The 11,132-nt window shown below is 37.1% G+C and overlaps 1 long non-coding RNA gene across 1 annotated transcript; it reads right to left on the bottom strand.

The window, feature by feature from the left end:
• Positions 1-36: 36 nt before the first annotated feature.
• LOC104912249 lies at positions 37-7,548 on the bottom strand. The gene is made up of 5 exons (XR_002117882.2): positions 5,440-7,548; positions 4,549-4,963; positions 4,121-4,183; positions 1,743-4,026; positions 37-186 (listed from the first exon to the last, which is right to left on the bottom strand). It is a non-coding gene; the product is annotated as an uncharacterized LOC104912249 (long non-coding RNA).
• Positions 7,549-11,132: the final 3,584 nt, after the last annotated feature.

Raw genomic sequence — 11,132 nt, 5'->3', positions numbered from 1 at the left:
AAAAAACAAGAAAAATGTTAGAGTAGCATACCTGCACTGTTCAATTACTTTTTTTTGGCTGGATCCCATATGGCACATTGTCTGTTCAGAGCCTCATCCAAAAAGCAATCAAATAGGCAGAAGTCAATAGGTGATTTTAACCTCTTCAATTTTGGACAATTCTCTTTAGATTAGAGAACAAAACACCTAGAATTTAACAGAAATAAAAAATACTAAATAAGATACACACAAACTTTCAGATTAAAGCCTGCACATTCACTCTCTGCAAATATCTAAACTATAGAATTACACATGACTAAAATTGTAGCTGTGGTCTGCAGAGTTCCCAGATTGCTATATTCAGTTCTGAGCTTTAAAAGCATAAGACATGCTTGTGGTTCAACACCACATTATGGATGGAATTCTTCACAGCCAAGATGTAAATACCACAAGCTAAAATCTTCTCATGTATACAATGGCATAATTACTTTATTATATTTTACTTTGTTATATACACAGGGTGTCAAAGGTTTTATTGAAAAACAAACAAGACAAACCTGTTTTCTAGAGAGTTAACAACTTAAATAAGCAAAGGCAAGTGAAAGAAAGGAATGTACAACAATGTAAGTTATCTGACATTTTTGGTAAGTTAAATTTCATCCAGTACAGCAAAAATGCCTAAAATAAGACTGTTTAAGCTGTAGTTCTGTCCTGAAATAGAATTGAGTAGATGTTTAGATTCTAACTATAAATCCTAAAGAAATGAGAAAATATTCCATGTGAATTTTAAAAGGTTGCAGGTGTTTTATTAAATAAAGCTATCATTTTGTCAGCATTCTGTTTGCAAAGGGTCTTGAGAATGAGGAAATCATGAAGTTGTTAATTTAAGATATTTGGAGCCCAAAATAGGCAATAACATTTTAAAGCGGAAAAATTAGACAAGTATATACTCTGCATCCAAAACCATTCCCCCACAATGGAAAGTCACCTAGTTAAACACATTGCCTACAGGAGCTTCAACATCAACCTATGGCAAATCCAGAAATTTTGCCAATCTGAGTAATTGGCAAAAAGGCTGCAACTTATTGACTTGAACTTCAGGGAAGGAATTCTGCACTGCCACTCTATGGTTAGAGTTAGAACTGCACCTAAAGAAAATAAACTCTTTTTCCAGAAAAAATGTAAAAACATTTCCTTCACATACACTGTACTGCTTTCACTATTTCAAAGGACATATTAAAAAATACAAAAGAATATTCAAGCCTTTTTTGCAAGTATTGGGCCTCTTTTTTTTCCCCTCTCTATGTGATCTGTAGTGTATTACATTCAAATCTCTTCGCCTTGGATTGCTACTGATTAATGCCTTATGCTGGATATATGTTTGTTTTCTCCCATGTGTTAGCTTATCATCCTTGGAAGAAGAATAACAAATGTGCCAGGGAATGTAACCTATCCATCTTAATTGTCCTTCATTGGAGTCCGAGTGGAGATATAAGACAAGTGCATACACAATTCCTGAAGGGTTTATACTTAAATTTGACACATGATTTGCTGCTGAAAGACTTTCATGTCATGCATTGATTCAGAAAGTATCAATTATTTAGAGCAGATGTGTGTGAACTGCTATCAAAATTCACTCTTTGTTCCCATTCACACATTATAAAAAAAGCCAAATACAATCTTCTTTTTCTTTCTCATATACACAAAAGATCAAGATCTTGAGAAAACAGAAGAAAAAACAACCCCATCTCCTTACAACCTACCTTTACCAAGCTCCGGGAGGAAAGGATAGTCTTATCTCAACGTTCAGATGCTTGCAAAGTCAGATAGTAGGGCAGGTTCTGCACCTGGGAGAAAGCCTGAGTTCCAAAGAAGAGAACCCACTTAGTAAATCAGCCATCCAGGGCAGTTTTAGGGGAACGTGTATCACTTCAAACATCTCGACTGTAGTAGTGACAATGGGGCTTGTGGAGAAAGACAGTCTTTCAATAGATAGGTTGAAAGCAGCTGAAAACACCACAAAATATATGAACCAATAATACCAGTCATAGAACAGATCTGAACTCAAAGACTTGCAAAACATCTGTTCACAAGTAGTCCAAAGTATCCCCAGCTAGCTGTAGTTCCATGAATATTCCCCACCAAGGGGCCAAACACAAGTTTTGGTAACTTTCACACCTGCTTCCTGTAATCCACCTACATCTCCCTTGCACAACTTAATGTTGACAACCCTTAAGTATTTCTGAAGGATTTGTTCCACATAACTGCTAGTGTCAACTACTGTCAAGGTGACAGTGAGCTGAAGGACAAACTAAATATCTCAGAACCAGTATCCTCTCAGAAATCTTCCCAAGGTTATCATATGGACATCACTTAAGAGCTGGGCCTGGATTGTTCCTGCTTTATCTCAAGACAGAGAACCTTCTGTACAAGCTGACTATAAGCAATCCAGATTGTATCTATTGGTTCAACTGAAGTTTATCAGACAGATAAAATTAAATACTCAGTGCTGTTGAAAGATACAGTCAAAAGAAGAAAAGAATAAGGAAATCAAGGGCAAGTTATACTTTTAGCACTAGTTTACATAGCCAATAAAACTGCTATTTAGATTTTTCACTTTTTAATGTCATCTTAAGGATATATGTTTTATCCTGAAAAATCAGAAGTTTCATCTGCACCAACATCTTTTTCTGATGTATTCACACAGTGACAGGGTAGACATCTACCACTGCAATATGGACCTGCAAGAGGCTTCTAAGCCCATACTGAAATATCTGTGCTTTCCTGAACTAGACAAAACATATCTAAAATATTGAACTGGCACAAAGTGTAAGAGACCAAGATTATTAAGAGACATTGAGTGCTTTTCCATACTTTTTTTAAATTTGCTCTTTCCAAAAAGAGAACAAAAAACCCACAAAGACAAAAAAAGAAAAATTGAAATGCAACGTACTTTTTTAAAGCATTGACAGATAAAATTTACCTCCTCTAGAAAACATGCTGATGTCCATATATAGACAGACAGGAAGATCTGTAAGCCACAGATCTCCTTGTCACACTATCACATTTTTGCTTGTTCTTTCAGGCATTAGATTATGATATATTTTTATATCAAGAGTCAACGGAAACAGAACAGTTGACTACACTGAAAATTGCTCCTAATGAGTGAGCCGCAATACTGTCACTGAGGGTGAGAAGGGCATCACGCTAAAGCACACTGGCTGGTCACCATCTGCCTCATCCTGTTTCTCACCAATCACTTTGTTAATGAACAGTAATTAATTCCAGAAGAAAGACATAAGAACAGATTTGAATAAACACATTAAAAAAAAAAAACCCATGATCAGACTGTATGCCTGTCTCCAGTAACAATTAGTGCAGTACAAGAGAAAGGGGTCAACAGAACAGAAGCTATGTCTCAAGCATCTGATAATAGGGTGAATTACTTCCAACCAATTCCAGCGTGGACTGCAAACCCACTGGAGCACATTAGGTGTACTTCCAGGCCACAGTTTAATTTCACCCAGAGGGAATTCTATTTGTCTTATGAGACTTGCTTCATGTAAACCAAAATGCCACAGGGGTGAATGGCCAGGAATTTGGCTTCCAAAGCCTGCTCCTGATTCAAAATGAAGCGCTGAAGTAGACATACCCCCTGCAGCTCAAAGGACACAGTTTTAGTCTAACCGGTCCATAGTCACCCAAACAGATCAGAAAAGCTTACAGACAAGATACTGCAGGGCACTGACAACACTAACAACTGCTGCCTGAAAAAGAGTCATCTGACACTGTTCCAAGACACACACACAGAGCAAGTTCAAATCCACAAAAATATTTTTACTCTCTGCTTCGTAGGGGTTAAGCAACATTCATGTACTGCCCTGCCTCCCTCTCTTCGTGTTTTGACTCCACGTGTTATCTAGGCATTGTGTAGGCCTTCTGCTAGGGAGAACTCCATCAAATGTGAACTTCAAGAGATGGTAGAGTCTCTTCTCCCCAGTCCTTTTTCTTCTCTTCAACAAAGCATAAGTGGTGATTCCAGTACACCTAGAACCATAACACACTCATGTGTGTGATGTGATGGAGGCATGCCAGAGGAGATAACATCTTCTACTTAAACGCATTTCTAAAATGGTTTTACTTTTTCCATAGTAAAGACACCAACTGCAGTCACATTTCGTCATATGGAATGGAATTCTGATCCCTGTAGAGAAAGCAGAAGAATTCTTTGTGCCCAAAGCTACAAAGTTAGAAATATAAAAGGCAGCAAAAGGGATTACAAAGATAATTTCTTAACAGTTACATGAGAAATACTCCATCCACTTATGATAAAACAGATTTATTCAGCCTAACTATGAGAATACTTTTCCTTCCTTTTTTTTTTAAACAAAGAAAAATAGCTGTTTCTGTGATACTTTTTTTTTTTTTTTAACTGAAAAAAGCACTACAGCAGTTTGTAATACTATAATGTGAGGCAAGGCACAACAATGACAACAGAGTAGCAAAAACCTAGGCTACAGCAAGAGAAGATCTGCTCAAATACAACAGCCATAGGCACAGAATACTTACCCTCAGAAGACCTCAGGTATGCAGAGATATCCAGTGACAGACCTTCGCCTCCACTGCCAACCCTTAAATGAAGTCTGGGAAGGGCTGAATCCTGGCTCCATTCCTTCTGGTCACTCAAGGGCATTACATGCACCTGAGATCCCCTAGGCTGGCCCTGCCTTCCCACCAATTACTCAATCACTACTTCAGGCCATGACTCAGCATTTCTGCTACAGGCAATATGCTAAACCATCCTTACAACAGAAAGGCCAGCTTAGCATCTGTTCGGTCAAGTTAACAAAAGACAAACAAAATATATGATTGAGCTGCACTCTTGCAATCAAAGAAAGACAGCTAATGTTTAAAAGTAAATCCCAGCCTAAGTAGTAAAATTAAAGCTTCTGTTGGTTTTTGTGTATATGTTCTGCTTTTGTGGCTAAAAAAAGAAAGAAAAAAAAAGAAAAAAATAAGTCCCATCCAACATATTCTGCAGTTTAGTAGAATTCTCATTCTAGTTTTTGAAATACTACTGAAAACACAGTCTTTGGTAACTATTAGCATATTAGTAACTATGCCTATATGTACATTTCTTACTGTAACCATATACATTTCTCATAGGGGCATAAACTGGGGAACATTCTGAGCTCATATTTGTTTCCCCTGTGCATCCACACATGTGGTGAACAGCTGTACAAGTTGTAAAATTGTCTTTACACATTGCACATGTTTTTGAATATAGTATGCACGTACATATATAAAGCAAGTCCTAAAGCAAAATAGCACAGTGTTTCTTCTTGCCTTTTTTTTTGTAAATATTTGTGTGGGGGTTTTTTTCAAACAAAGACAAATGTTTTCTGCTTAGCTTCCACTTACAAAATAATAGCAGTTAATTATTCAGAATTACAGGCTTACCAGTTCTTAACACGACCAACTACCTCCACTGTGGCAAAGAATCAAATGCTGTCAAAACCAAATCTGCAAAGCAACTGTTACTATGCTATTGTGATCAGCTCCACTGCAATAAAACATATAAATGAAAAATTGTTACTTGTATATACATTTTTCTCTAGGGTACCATAAGCAAAAATTGAAAACAGCTGAAATTGTGTCACCCTCTCAGAAAGTAAATATTGCTAATATGAATCTGATGTATTAAAGGGTGGGGGAAAGCTCCAGAGACTAACGTTCCCTTCGTTAATGCTCTACCACCAAATTAAAGAAAGGCGGGGTGATTTCCCCATCTCTGGTGAGGGCTTAGTTTTCTGAACACAGCTAAATCAATTCCCAGTGAGCTATCTTATCTGCAAGGCTCATGAAAAATATCTGAAGGGTAAATGGTTAGCATCTGGAATGGACCACACTGCATGAAGTAACAGTTATTTCATAGGAGATTTCCCATGGTAGATATTCCCAAACCCAAGTATGAGGTCTTCACTCCCTCCCATACCCACCACAAATTATATCAGCTGAATGTGCTGTGCTACACTGTTAATACACTCAGGGAAATTTTAAATAAGTACATACAGCCAAGTACAGTAAACTGATGCCTTCTTTTTTGGTTATTAGAAGAAAAAAAAATTAAGGGCAGTTCCATTTAATGAGAAACACCTCCCTGTGCTTCCATCTTTCATCTGCCAACAAATGCAGATATTGCACATGCGATTTATCACAGACTAGAAAGGAAAGTGATACACAAGCCACTGTTAGATTTAGTTATGTAAATCTGAGCAATGCTTTTGTTCTATTTGTCTCTTTCTGCTCTCCTACAGCTCTACTATTAACATTTGAAATGCTTCCAAAGAATGCTCATTCTTCCAAACATTTGTAAAACTACTTTAAAATATATATATATATATATTTTTTAACCAGCTATGTAAAGCAGAAATGTGTTGTCACTTGAGTTTTAATGTTGGCAAGTACAAAGAAAGATACAGTCAATTGTGCATTTGCCTGCAGGCAGGTCATTCACATTCATTTATCACACATTTTCTGCTTGCTCTAAAACTGATCAGATTGAAATTAGATATTTTCCCTTCAATTTAATAAAATTAGCAAAAAATATTTTCCATCTTACTTATGGGTCTGACAAGACAGCTTATAAAAAAAGGTCAGCTAATCTGAGTACTTTCACAAAACATTTTCATTGCAATACATTAATGATGATATTCTTCTCTCCTTTTTCTGTATCGTACATGTCAAACAAACTGTTACAATTTAGATTTAATTTTGCTACTTTCAGTATTAACTTGTGTTTGTTCTGCAGATTATTGCGATGCTTTGATTAAGGGTATCATCTTCCCCATCTTTGCCAGTGAAATTTTCAGGGAACTTTATCAACAGCTCACATCTTCATCAAGCCTCAGTTCAATAGACTACTGATGTGTTCACCAGTAAGTTAGTAAGTTGTTCCACTCCAAGTTAATGAAGTTGCTTATGTGTCTTGACTTCAGTTGTGTTGATTAAAGCCCTAAAAAAAAGCCCTAAAGCTCATCTACCTGGAGAGATACAAGTTGAAGCCCCTCACTGTTTCAGGCTATGTGACCTCAAACCTCCTGTTGGTACTAGCAAACAAGTACTAGCCAAAGATCAACCCTCACACAAAGATAACAATCAGAGCAAAATCAGCAGAGGTGAAAAGTACACACTGCTTTGTTGCATATGGCGTTACATAGCTGATCCCTGAGGGTCAGCTAAAAGGACCCCTGTCCTTTTAGCTCTATTTATTGGGACAAGTTGGACTTTACTTGACATGCATGAGTAGCCAAATCAGGCCACTTCAGATTTAAGAGCCTGTGAAGTTCAGCATTTAGACATATGTTCACCAGATAATTTTCTCTCCCAGAAGTTAGGGTGTGGGTTTTGTTTTTTAACTTCCCCTCTTCTTTTTGCAGCAGTTGTCATGTAGTTAAGCCTCTCTTGATAGACGGGTGAGAGACAGGATTTCTACCATCTGAGGATTATCCTCTCTACTATATAGGAGATACAGAAATACATAGGGTCTGTTTTCTGGTGATTCTTTTTTTTTTTTCCAGAAGACATCTTGGAGAAGGAAAGGAGGGGAAAGCTGGAGAGATCCCTAGAGCAGGAATGCAACTTCTAATAATGACTTGCAGATGTCAGAGTAACACTCTAAGATCTTCCTATTAGTCCAAAGCTATTGTTTCTAACATACGCAGAACAAAAGTCTCATGTATATGGCTGTAAACAAACTTCTCATCTAAACTAATTGTGCTTCAGCCAACTTCAGCCCTGGGGGAAGGGAGGGATGAAGGGCTTAAAATGTCTCCAGTTTTACAGTGTTGCACTTAGATCATCTTAGAATCTTGCCATTATACTTCAGAGATGAGTTATCTCTATTATTTGGGATCCAAATCACCACCACAGTACTACTGGAAATGCCAATGATAAAGCAAATAAAACCATACCCAATACTATGAGATACTCAAGTTCAAATATGCAGTAGTAATAAGAGAAGATGGGAGTTTTCATTTAGAATTTGTAAAATCACTTCCAAAAAAAAAGAATGTTGAGCAGCTCATATACATCTTGGAGAGTTTAAATGCATCCAACTTTCACAGTAAATAGTATAATACGTAATTAATTATATTTCAGCAGCAAATACTAGGATACTAATATCCCATTTAAAAGAAAATGCTTTTAAAGCTTCAATTTCAGATAGTCTTATTCATGTCAGCTGTTTAATGGATTTTTTTAAATATAAAGGTAACATTTGGTCTTTATGCCAGTTCTTAATTACCAGACAAAACTCAAGCAGTATGTTTGATATAAAGCAAGAGCACGTTGGAGATCACCTATTTCTCTCACACACTAAAATAAGTTACTCATGGTGTGTCACTAGAGTATCACAGAATCATAGAATCATGGAATCGCAAGGTTAGAAACGACCTGCAAGATCATCTAGTCCAACCGTCCTCCCACTACCACTGCTACCACAAGCACTAAACCATATCTCATAGCTCCTCATCCAGATGCCTCTTGAACACTGCCAGGGACAGCGACTCCACTACCTCCCTGGGCAGCCATTCCAGTGCCTGAACACTCGCTGAGAGAAAAAGTTCTTCCTTATGTCTAACCTAAACCTCCTCTGGTACAACTGGCAGCCATTACTTCAGAAAATATATTTGTAACCACATGTCATCAACAGGAAACAACTTGATTGTATTTATTAGATCTTCATCAGGATGCCAGTCAGCATTTTAACTTGCAAAGAGGCACCAAAGTGTGTCTATAAGCATCAACTGTATTTGTCATCAAGGTTTGCTGTAAAGGAGTAGATAAGAAAAGGCACTCCTAAAGTCTCACAGACACTTATGGGATGGATGCTTCCTTTCTCCATACCCAAACAACCACACTGAGGTGTCCCTAGCAGTGTTCCACCACCGTGAATGAGCACAGACCTTCTCACATGTGAGAATAGAAGCTCCTGTTCCTCACCAGATACACAGGAGTTGTATATGGGGAGATACGTGGGACAGCCTGGATGCACCCAAGCTACATTTAAGTTTCACAGCTTCAGAAGGATTTTTTAGCACTTGATGCTTTTATGAGCTAGTGTAATATAGACAGCTGAATTCAACTTTTATTACCTGGTACAACATAGGAAACCTCCATCTACAGATTCATATAGTGGTATCAAGGCACACACGAAGACTGTGCTCAATATGATGGGGAAGTTATTACCACGGGAGTGTAAAAGCAACTGGATCAGAGCCATGGTTCAGCTGGTGTGGAGCTTTGTCCTTGGCCATAGCTGTTGCATAAGAAATTCAAGGACCTTTGCAAGCCGTAGTTAGGTCACATCAGTTTCAGTTAAAGATTCTTCTAGTCTCCAAGAGTCAAAATCATATGAATTTCTGTCTTTTCTAAAACACTTAATTCTTAGCAGTATGTCAAATCTGACTAAGCTTGTTTTCTTGTTTCTTTTTTTCATTGTCAACTCCTTTTCTGGATCCCCACTACGCTCTAGATATAAAACAGTATCCTGAAATAACTATTTCCTCAAGGAAAATATGCATTGCATCAAAAAAAAAAAAAAAAGCTTCCTTTTGATTTTGAACACAAAACATTTCATGGATATCTTCGTCATGTTCTGCAAGAAAAATCAAATAGCTCTTCCCACTGACTCACCTACATTTACTATTATTTTTTTAAACAAAAGATACATCACAGCTCAGCTCTATTTGTCTACGGTATATCATTATCTTAATCAGAGTTTTTCACCTCTCTCAATCTGAAAGATTTCCTAAGTTTTTACCACTTTTTTTTTTAACCAAATTTCTCTTTCTGTAGCCTGCTTTCATTGATGTTACAGCAGCAGGACTCTTGCTGACCAATGTGACAGATAGTCTGTCTTTTCCACTCCAGTTATTTTCACAGTACACAAAGATGTGGTGCAAGGAAAGCCACTTGCATGAGTGTACGCACAGGGAATTGAGGATGTCTGGCAAGAGGCAGCTCTGGGCTTTCTATGTTTTAGATGTCAAACAGACAAGCAGCAATATCTCTATAATTCTACTTCAGGGCAAAACATTTGCCAAATAGTTGCAGAGGATTGTATTCCTCTGTAATCACAAGAAGAAGCAATGCAGAGAAGTGAAATGTTTCCAGCATTGGGGTTAATAATTTTAGGACAAGTCCAATAGCCCTTGTTGAAACTGTACACATGAGAGGACTGGCATTTGACACAATTTTTAATCATAAAGGAACACTGAGAGAACTGAAAACTATTTTAAACTGATGGAAAGGGACATGGCACATTAAAAATTTAAAAGGATCTCTCTTCAAAAGGGATTCAGTAACACCATTCAATTTAAGTTTCCCATGAGCCTCAAAAAATAAAGTATTGAATAGACTTTTATTCATATTTCATGAAATATTAGAATTATTTATGCTCCTACATAATTTTTGCTGAAAACTACAGCTAGATGAGCACCACCTGTGAAATTTACATATTCTCTATAAAGTCACACAGACAAAACAAGATTTCTTCAGGCTGTAAAATCTGCTTCAGTCCTCAGACCATTGCTACAGGACAACATTACCTGAACAGAAGCAGATTTTGCTCGGAAGACAATCTGAGACTTCTTTCAGTCCTTCATTCTTCTCGGTTGCATGGCTGATGAGCAGGTGCTTATTCTGCAAAATTCCTTTGGTTCCAGCTTCTATAGGCTGTCATAACTCTAATCCTTAGAAATCGCTGCAACAACTGTAATGAAGCCCATCTCAGTTCTGTTCACTGCATCCATCAACACCTAACACTTATCAAAATTTAGAATTAATGGATGTAGCACCAAGCGTTCACAGAATATCTCCAATATCCTGTAAGACTCCACTTAGACTCTTCCATTTTTTCAAATGCATACAATTTGTTCAGAAATACTACTGCTGTATTTCAATACAGTTTACAACTATGCTTTAAAATTAATGAGATGCAATTTGAAAAACAAAATCGTATTTTCACTTGTTCATTTTTTTCCTAGATCATAATTTACGATAAGTAGTATTAGAGAGGACAAGATTGAGACCTAAATTACAGTTTACAATACAAATACTTAAGATCAGTAATTACACAAACATTATACATA

Source organism: Meleagris gallopavo, chromosome 10 (assembly GCF_000146605.3).
Source record: "Meleagris gallopavo isolate NT-WF06-2002-E0010 breed Aviagen turkey brand Nicholas breeding stock chromosome 10, Turkey_5.1, whole genome shotgun sequence".
Classification (NCBI taxonomy): domain Eukaryota; kingdom Metazoa; phylum Chordata; class Aves; order Galliformes; family Phasianidae; genus Meleagris; species Meleagris gallopavo.
This window is presented reverse-complemented; position numbering and strand designations above follow the sequence as displayed.